This window comes from Crocuta crocuta, unplaced genomic scaffold (assembly GCF_008692635.1).
Source record: "Crocuta crocuta isolate KB4526 unplaced genomic scaffold, BGI_CrCroc_1.0 scaffold127, whole genome shotgun sequence".
Lineage (NCBI taxonomy): Eukaryota > Metazoa > Chordata > Mammalia > Carnivora > Hyaenidae > Crocuta > Crocuta crocuta.
In genome coordinates, this window is record NW_027532008.1 from 1,546,277 (window position 1) to 1,555,461 (window position 9,185).

Below are 9,185 nucleotides of genomic sequence, written 5' to 3' on the forward strand. Positions count from 1 at the left end.
GCCGCCCCGGCCGCTGCTGCCACCGCCGCCGCCAGGCCGAGCTTCAACACTTCCGGCCGCCGCCGCCGGCGAGCTGGCGCCTTAAAGGGGACGCGTCCTTATTGCGGGCCCCGCGGAGGATGAATCTCAGCCGGAGGGATTTGAGTGAACCTTTACCTGAGCAGGGGTCTTCTGCTCTGGAGAGTCAGTACTGGGAAGGGCTCTGGGGACCCTAATGACTCTTCTTCCCGCACTTCAAGGTGAGGAAAAGGAGGTCTAAATTAAAGGTTCATCTCACCCACAATCAGGGGCAAAGTCAGGTCTCTCGACTCCTCTGGAGGACTTCCCATTTCACCTCCCCAAATCCAGTTTTATTACAGACCTTCAGAAGTAATGCCCCACTATCAATTCGGAATCAGAGGTCTGGTTGAGTATAGAGTCAGTAACTGGTCACGAGTCCTTGAGCAAGCTGCTTGCTGTCTCTGGCCCACGTGTTTGCCAAGCCTTGCCTGGTAGTGAGGTTATGGGTTCAAGTCTTAACTTCTTTGGGGGCGTTATTAACAGCTCCATGCCTGTATTTCTCCTGAGGCATAAGGTTGTGTGTGTTAAAAGAGATGATACTTGGAAAGTGCTTGGGAAATTTCTAGGAGCCAGTAATAGTAATTAGCAAGTATTTAAAACCTTTCTATATGGCTAAGTGTTGGGGAAGATGCTCGTATAATCCCAGCAACGCTAAGTAGCTTTTCACCCTCGTTTTACAGATAAAACAAAAACAAAACAGGGAGATAAGAGAATCAATTAATTCTTCAAGGTCACATAACCTTAAATGGCATAGGCAGGATTTCAATACAGGCCCTTCTTTCTCCGGAGTCCATGGTTGTAACCGCTGAGATGGTTGCCCTTCTTATTAAGAACAAAAGCGGTGGTGGTATGGGGCACTTTTTTGAGGGGGAAGAATTGTTTCCCCATCTTGCCTCCTCCTATGATGTGCCCTCCACCACCACGAAGAGGTGAAAGGAAGTCTTATAAGCTCTTGATTCAAGGACAGGTAAGGATGCCCAGATGTCAACAATAGAACTGAGTTTGGGGACTCAGGGATGTTGGCCAAGTCTCACGTCTCTCTTTAAAAAAAAACAAAAAAACCCTTTATTTATTTATTTTGAGAGAGAGAGAGAAAGACAGAATCAAGGGTCAGATGCTTAACCGACCAAGCCACCCAGGTGCCACAAGTCTCCCCTCTCTTAAGCCTTGATTTACTCATCTGTAAAATAAGAGATGATTTTCCCACTGTGCCAACCTCTCCGGGCTGTTTCCAGTATCAAATGAGGAGACTTAGTGCCCACATTGTATCTGTTCTTATGATCAAGGACTTATACATTATCAGATGATTTTGAATATAATGGGGGCTGGTCATGACTGGGGTCTTGACCTATGTGAACTATTCCATAGTGGGACCATCTATATCTTTTGATCATGCATTGAACAGCCACTGAACACTCACTGAACTGTCCTTACCTTCCAGAAGCTCTTGTCCACTTTCTTCAGAGACAGAATTGTAAACATACAGGACAGTACCATGTGATTGATGTTATTCTAGAGATAGAAACTAAGCACTGAAAAAGTTCAAAGGACTCTCCCTGGAGAATGCCTGAACAGCTTTAAAAGAGGAGGGGCTATTGGAGCCTGGCCTCAGAGATGAATAGTCCATCAAAGAGAAAGTGAGGACGATCATTCTAAAAAGTACAGCAGGTGCAAAGACAAAGAAGAAATGATGGGAGCTGGGCTGAAGAGGGAGACTAGAACCAGATGGTTGTTATAAGGAGTACGGAGCTAGCCTGCAGGTGTTCGGGACCCAAAGAAGGTTTATGTTCTCTCAAGCTGCACTGCTAACACCCAACCCAGCCCACAGGACTTGACCAAGCCACTGCAGTCATTTCCTAGTACTCAGCCACACTGTCCTCACCCGCAGATGCACTCCACCTTATGCACTTAGAGGGAGTAATCTTTTGAAGAAACAAAGTCAAATGTGACTTCTTTGCTAAAAACTCTTTAATAGCTTCCCATTGCACTTAGAATAAAACCCAGTCACCCAACCAGGGCCCCCAGGCATGATCTTTCTGCCCTCCTCCTTCCTCCCCTTACTCACAGTACCCTAGACCAGACATCCTGGGCTCCTTTGTGTGCTAGGAATGCTCTCAGGGCCTTGTTGCTAGCTCTTCCCTCTACCTGGAAAGTGCCTCTTTCAGGTCTAAAGAGCTCATGCTCATCCTTCATTCCTCACAGGCCTTTCCTGGCTCCCAACCTACAGTTGTGTCCCAGCCACATTCTTCTCTATCATCGCTGCCCCAGTTCTGTCAGGACAAGTGTCATGTGAATCTGGGGTACTATTCCAGGGCAAAAACCACCTCTGAGAGAACTCCCCTCCCCATGTCCCGCTTTCACTCAGTCCCCCTGCTTACTTTTGTAGCAGTCCCATAATTTGAAATCCCCTAGGGGGGCGCCTGGGTGGCTCAGCCAGCAGAGCACGTGACTCTTGATCTTGGGGTTCTGAATTTGAGCCCCATGTTGGGTGTGGAGATTACTTTAAAAAACTAAAATCTTGGGGCACCTTGGTGGCTCATTCGGTTAAGTGTCCAACTCTTGATTTCGGCTCAGGTCGTGATCTTGTGGTTGTGGGATCGAGCCCTGTGTGGGACTCAAACTGGGCATGGAGACTGCTGGGGATTCTCTCTCACCCTCTCCCTCCACTCCTCCCTCTGCTTGCACTCTCTCTCTAAATAAATAAATAAATAAATGATAAAATAAATCTTTAAAGAAAAAAGAAAGAAATCCCCTAGATTATTTATTTACCTATTTTGGCTCAGCCTGTATCATTTACCCCTCAGTATTCGGAGCAGAGTTTGTGCGTGGCAAATGTTTGTTGACTGACTGAAGGAATGATTAATCAGAGAAATTCTAAGGTATGGACTGGGGCAGAGAAAGATCTGGAAAAGGAAGCTCTGTCAGGGAGACTGCTATGATCATCCAGGCAAGAGAGAGGGGGCTGCCTCCAGGGCAGAGGCAGAACATACCAGCAGGGAGCCCGTGTGCTCCAGACACAGTTTCAAATTGGAACCAACAGGTGTTAGTGACCAACTAGACTTGGGTGGATGAGGGAAAGAATGAGACCAAGATGACTTCCAGGGAAGGAACAAAGCAGGAAGAGTTGGTTGGGGGGTGAGGGAAGGTAAAAATGATGAGTCGGTTTGGACTTGTTGAGTGTCAGTTGTCTGAGGGGCATCCAAATGAAGGTATTCAGAAGGAATTTGGATTGACTTGTCCCAGGCAAGAGGCGAGGGCTGGGATCTAGGCGCTGTCATGTAGATGGGATCATATAGGTCAAGAGTGGATGGAGGCCAAGAGTGTCCAGAAAGGAAAGGGGCTAGATGTCCAAACCTAGGGAACATTAAGCTGAGAGGAATCTGCAGGGACCAACCAGAAGTGGTTAGAAAATTAGGTCCCTGGAAAGAGGGGAGAAAGGAAGCCCAGAGGGCAGGCAGGGAGCTTGCAGAAAGGGGACAGCAACAATCATATCTGATACTGCACAAAGCTCTGGCAAACAAAAAGGAGAAGCCACTGGATTTGGCAACTAAGAGTTCATTGCTGATCCTTCCAGGGTGGAGTCATCTCCAGGGTTAAGGAGGAGGCTGGATTGTAGTAGATCAAGTAGTAAATGGAAGAAGTGAAAGAACCAGCCAGTGGAGACAATTCTTTAAACTTTTTTGACCGAGGGGGTGTCTAGCTGGCTCAGTTGGTAAGAGCGTATGACTCTTGATCTTGTGGTTATGAGTTCGAGCCCCCCATTGGATGTAGAGATTAAACTTAGGGGCACCTGGGTGGCTCAGTCGGTTAAGCTTCCGACTTCAGCTCAGGTCATGATCTCATAGTTTGTGGGTTTGAGCCCTGTGTTGGGCTCTGTGCTGACAGTTCAGAGCCTGGAGTCTGTTTCAGATTCTGTGTCTCCCTCTCTCTCTGCCCCTCCCCCACTCATGCTCTGTCTGTCTCAAAAATAAATATATTTTAAAAAATTTTTTTTAATTTTTAAACTTAAAGAAAACTTTTTAAAAAAGTAAGTAAAAATTAAGAAAAATAAAAAAATTTGATAGGAGGAACTAAGACACAAGGCAATAAGATTAAGAGGAAAGAAAGGGTGCCTGGGTGGCTCTGTTGGTTAAGCATCAAACTCTTGGTTTCAGCTTAGATCATGATCTCATGGTTTGTGAGTTCAAGTCCTGCGTCGGGCTCTGCCCTGACAGTGAGGAGCCGGCTTGGGATTCCGTATCTCCCTCTCTGCCTCTCCCCCAGTCATGCTGTCTCTCTCAAAATAAATAAATAAATTTTTTAAAAGAGGAAAGAAAGTCATTGAAGGCTTTCCTTTTTTATTTTTTCACTTAGTTGTTTTTCCTGTGAATTACACATTCACTATACAAAATTGTAAAGTGCATAAAAGGATGGAGAAGCAGAGAAAAAAATGTTTCTTTAGCATCTAGCATATTTCCTCTAGATCTTTTTCTATGCATTTTTTCCTTTACCTGGATGAATTATCTTCAGTGTACAATTCCGTGTTGTGCTTTTTTCTCCTGCTAAACATTGTTTACTAAGCATTGATGCCAGTTTTTCTTCTCTTTCTCCTTCTTCCTATTCTTTAATATGAGAGACACTTGAATGGCCAATCAGCTCTGTCCTCCCCTCTAGCATCCTTGGGTCTCTCTGATTTTTGAGCAGTTTTGTCTGGGAGATAATTCTGTTAAATTTTGGGTGAATAAAAAAGGCTGAACAATAGAAGGGCCAAAAATGAAAATAATTTGGCCGGAAGGGGGCAGCTAACAGGGTTAGGAGAGGGATGTTCAAGGCATCCGGGCCCCATTGGGGAGACCGTGAGTGTCAGCTGGACGTAAGCCTGCGGTGTTTGCAGTCAGTTTGGAAATAGCAGGGCAACTGAGGAGTGCTGATGCCTAGGCCTGCCAAAGGCTTGCCACACACTGCTCTAAGCACTGAAGGTCTACACAGTCTCCCAGGTCCTTTTATTGACCCAGTTTAACATGAGAGGTAGGAACTTACCCACATTTATACATCTGTTTATTGGCTTGGTTGGATTTAAACATAGGCAATCATGCTCCAGAGCCCATGCCCTTAATTATCTCTCTACTGTAGAGCTCCTATTCTTGGCTGCACACAGAATTACTAGAGGAGATTTTATAAAATACCCATCCCAGGGCCCCGCCCCAGATGAATTCAGAGGAGATCTCTGAGGATAGAGCCCAGATATGAATATTTTTTATTAAAAAAATTTTTTTAGTTTATTTATTTTTGAGAAAAAGAGCAAGAGCTTGGGAGGGGCAGACAGAGAGAGAGGGAGATACAGAATCTGAAGCAGGCTTCAGGCTCCAAACTGTCAGCACAGAGCCCAGCATGGGGCTTGAACCCACGAACCGTGAGATCATGACCTGAGCAAAAGTCAGACACTCAACTTACTAAGCCACCTGGTGTCCCAAATATTTTTTTTAATGTCCCTAGAAGACTCTAATAGCCATCCAGGCGTAAGAACCAGTCTAATCCTTACTGAGTGCCATGCCATTTTAAACACTTTGTATTAACTGATTTAATTCCTACAAGGTAGGTAAGAGTAGTGTCCCCATCTTACAAATAGGAAAACTAAGGTTGCATAGTTGATAAGTGGTAGAGCCAGAATCTGGACCTTCTTTTTTTTTTTTATGTTTATTTATTTTTGAGAGAGAGAGCGGGGGAGGGACGGAGTGAGAGAGAATCCCAAGCAGGCTCCATGCTGTCAGCACAGAGTCCAGCACAGGGCTGGAACCCACCAACTGCAAGATCATGACCTGACTTGAAATCAAGAGTCGGATGCTTAAGGGACTGAGCCACCCAGGCGCCCCCAGAATCTGGACTTTTTACTTCAACCTATGCTATGGCCTAACCATTCTGATTTCCTGAGACTAGCTGCTCATCAGATTGAAAGAAACAAACATTGCTTGAGCCCCTTCTGTGTGTCTGCCAGTGTGCGAGGAGCTTTCCCAGACATGAACTTCTAGGTGGTGAGGGTTAGCGCCACATTTCAGAAGAGGCAAGACCGGCTCAGTGAAACTCTGATTTGCAAGGCTGCCACTGCCAATGGGTCCATCCAAAGTTCAGGCCCTGTCCCTGGACAACTTTTTCCCCTTCTCTGATGTTACCTCCTACCCATTCCTGAGGTTGAAATCAGTGCCACCAGGACCAGACGTTGAGCAGGCCTGCTGGGGTTGGACCAACTGAAAAGTTTGTGCCCGATCTGGAGGGGCAGCAGCTTCTCTACTGGTCTGTCACAGAACCAGAATGTGGCCCTAGCGTGGCTTGAGGCTAAGTTTTATTTGATGTCTCTGTTGTAAGTATCAATAACCAATTCCAAAAACACAAAACCAAACGTCAAATTTCTTCTGGGCTCCACATTGCCCATCTGTAAAGAGGTGTGGCCTCTGGGTCCCAGGGTCCCAGGTAGCAGTGTCTGGTCCCAGGCAACTGCTTCCTGCCTGGTACAGTACCTCCAGCTGCCTGACTGCGAAGTCTGCATGTCCACCCTGCACTCATGATTTCTACCCTGCCTCACCTTAGACCCTCCCTTCCCCCACCTCTTATCTCCTCTACCTCAGAGAGTAATACTTCCATCAATCAGTCGCCTCCCAAAGACCCCTCCAATACTGCCTCCTCTCTGAACCCCACCTGCTCCACACCACCATCATCACCTGCCTCTGCTGCCTTACAGCCAGAACCTCCTGATTGGTCTCCCCACTTCCTGCCATGCAGCCTCCCAGGCTTCACTGTTAACTACTCAGATAGCCTCTCTTCCCCTTAGAATTAACGAACTCCTCATCATGGTCTACAAGACCTTTCATGAGCTGGCGCTGGGATCTCCTCTTGACCCCTTTTCTGTCACCCTGCTGCAGCCTCATTGGCCTTCCTCAAGTGCCTCCTGGACACGTGGATTTCATAGCCTTTGCCCATGCTGTTTCCCCACAGGATCCTAGAATGCTCTTCTCCCACATCTTCAGCTGGCTCCTTTCCGTGCCCCAGCTCTCATCTCAGCTCCTGAGCCAGGCCTGCCCTGTTCTAACTGTCTCCAGTGGTGTCTGCTCCCCAGTCGCTCTCTCCCACATCCCCTTTATAGCCCTTACTGACACGGGCCACGTCTTTTTCCTCGTCTGTATCCACTCCCCCTTCTCTCCCCCACTTCCTTTTCTATCCTGTCCTGCTCTCTAGACCTAACCTGTCACTCACATGCATATAAACCCTGTAATGGAATCTCCTTGAGGGCAGGGACAAGGTCTGTTTTATTCAGCCTCTAGAACATTGCCTGCTACCAGAGAGCTCTCAAAAAAATATTTGTTGGTGCACCTGGGTGGCTCAGTTGGTTAAGCATCTGACTTCGGCTCAGGTCATGACCTTGAGGTTTGTGAGTTCGAGCCCCCCTTGGGCTCTGTGCTGAGGGCTCAGAGCCTGGAGCCTCCTTTGGATTCTGTGTGTGTCTCTCTCTCAAAAATAAATGTTAAAAATTTTTTTTAAAATATTTGTTCATTAGGGGTGCCTGGGTGGCTTAGTTGGTTAGGCGTCCGACTTTCGCTTAGGTCATGATCTCACGGTTCGTGGGTTCGAGCCCCGCGTCGGGCTCTGTGCTGACTGCCAGCTCAGAGCCTGGAGCCTGTTTCAGTCTGTGTCTCCCTCTCTCTCTGACCCTCCCCTGCTCACGCTGTCTCTCTCTCTCCTAGAAATAAAACATTAAAAAAATTTAAAAATAAATAAATAAATAAATAAATATTTGTTCATTAAGGACTGCCTACCCTTTTGTGTCTACCTCCCCGCCCCCACAGCTTACCCTATCTTCTGCATCACATTCTCAGAAGCCAAAACCCACTAACAGATGGGGAGTGAATCGGAAAAGGAGGCAAAGAGAGAAAAAGAGGAAGTTCTGCCAGTGAGTGTAAAAAAGAAAGAAAAAGAAACAAAAAAAAAACCTGGGTTGAAACTGGATTTGGTCAAGTGAATCACCTAGTCCCCCACCTTAGAAACCCCTTCAGCTACTGTCCACCACCACGACCAAACCAAAAGGCTGGATTTCTGTTTTTGGAGTCTGAGTGGACAAGATTGCAATTACGCTGGCTCTGTGAACTTGGATCGGTCTCTGCCTCAGCCTCAGATTCTTCACCTGAAAAGGAGATAGTAAAGGACCTCAGTCACAGAGGAGTTGTGAAGAGTAAATGAAGAATGCACACTAACAAAAAGACTAAAGCGGGGCACCTGGGTGGCTCAGTTGGTTAGGCGTCCGACTTCGGCTCAGGGCATGATCTCACGGTTCGTGGGTTCAAGCCCCGCGTCGAGCTCTGTGCTGATCAGAGCCTGGAGCTTGTTTCGGATTCTGTGTCTCGCTCTCTCTCTACCCCTCCCTCACTCGTGCTCTGTCTCTCTCTGTCTCAAAAATAAACTATAAAAAAAGTATTTTTTAATGAGAGGAATGAATCAGATGTTTTCAAAAGTCCCTTCTTCCTTTAAAAAAAAAAAAAGACTAATATCTGGAATGTATTAAGCACTCAAGAAATACTAGCTAGTATTACTATTAATGTTCCAACTGGCACCATGCCCCTGCCTTACAGAACTCAGAGCCCAGTCAACTGCCTCCATTGGCTACAGGACCTCTCTGGGCCTCAGTCTCCTCATAAGTGATGGAGACCATTAGTAGCTACACTTATGAGCACATGCTCTATACCAGGCAGTTGGCATACACACAGTTTTGCCAACTAGAGTAACCTCCCCAGGTTGGTGACGGGCTTCCAGCCCCAGTGCTGGAGACATTAGACACACCCAAAACCTTGCTCTTCACCATTTTCTCTTTTCTTTAAAATGTTTTATATTAGGGGCACCTAGGAGGCTCAGTTGGTTAAGCGTCCAACTTCAGCTCAGGTCATGATCTCACCACTCATGAGTTCAAGCCCCTCATCAGGCTCTGTGCTGACAGCTCAGAGCCTAGAGCCATCTTTGGATTCTGTGTCTCCCCCTCTCTCTGCCCCTCTCCCACACATGCTCTGCTTCTCTCTCAAAAATAAATAAACCTTAAAAAGTTTTTTTAAAAAATAAAATTTTTTATTTTAATTTATTAATTTTTATTTTTTAACATTATGCTG